The 1,102-nt window shown below is 28.9% G+C and overlaps 1 protein-coding gene across 5 annotated transcripts in view; it reads right to left on the reverse strand.

Moving 5' to 3' along the window:
* LOC100576058 overlaps positions 1-1,102 on the reverse strand; it is a 98,527-nt gene that overhangs the window by 16,958 nt on the left and 80,467 nt on the right. The gene's annotated exons all lie outside the window — the stretch shown is intronic.

Consider the following 1,102-nt stretch of genomic DNA (forward strand, 5'->3'; position numbering starts at 1 on the left):
GAAGAACTTTTGGTACTTAACGGAAATTTTTTACATTTTTGTTTTTCTACGTTACATTTTGATTTTAAGAAAAATAAATTGCTAGTGTTAACTCAGAACAACTTGTGAATTTTTAGATGTACTAATCATTAAAAATCATTCATTACGAAAAAAGATAATGCAGTTTTTAAGTTGAAAATAGTTTAAAATGGCTCTCCTGAACAATTTGATATTTTGAGATAGCACCTTTTGGTTCTGAGCTCACGATACGAAAAGAAACACAGGGCAGGCCCGGGCCTATCAGGCCTACCCGCTGGGCACGCCACTGATAAACGCATACCTAGGTATGTGAATTGTGAACACTAGTTCACAGATATTTACAAACAAATGCCCAAATCAATTTTTTTTAAATTAAGAATGGATCTAAGTTGTTGTCAAAGATAAACCTAATGAATTTTACATTTTTTAATATAAAAATATTTTTCATCCTATCTATGGTTTTGACTAGTAATGTTTAACCTTTTTGACTCGCGATTCACTATTTTTGTAACAATATTTTCACGACTCGTGTCACCTTTGTAAGCCATGAAATAAAAAAAACTTTAACTTTGCGTAATATCCCGTGCATAAGTGTTCATATTGTTCAATTTATTCATAACTTATTCTAATTCATAATTTATAACTTACTTATTTTGCAAATATTTTATAATACAATAGTTTATTGTAGGTACATAATATCTGCGAACTACTAAACTAGGCGTAAATACAAAGAAAAAATAATAAAATAAATAGCAAGGTATTAGAAAATCTAAGCCAGTGGACAGTGGTATTCAACCGGTGTCGCTACCAAATCTTGGGTCAAGTAATCTATAAAAATGAGTCGTGACAAGTCTTTTTTGTTTTAAAAAAAATTAGTTTATTATAAAATTATAAATTATGTATTCGAATAAGTTATGAATGAATTGAAGAACCTTATTTTACAGTAGATATAATAATAGTTAAAATGTCTACTAAAATCAATAAATTGAGCTTACTTGTGATTCCAAACTTAAACAAATGTTTATTGAAACTTTTTTGGGCACATTTATGCACGGGAAATTACGCAAAACTAGCAGCTTAGTCT

Source organism: Acyrthosiphon pisum, chromosome X (assembly GCF_005508785.2).
Source record: "Acyrthosiphon pisum isolate AL4f chromosome X, pea_aphid_22Mar2018_4r6ur, whole genome shotgun sequence".
In the NCBI taxonomy this organism is placed as follows: domain Eukaryota; kingdom Metazoa; phylum Arthropoda; class Insecta; order Hemiptera; family Aphididae; genus Acyrthosiphon; species Acyrthosiphon pisum.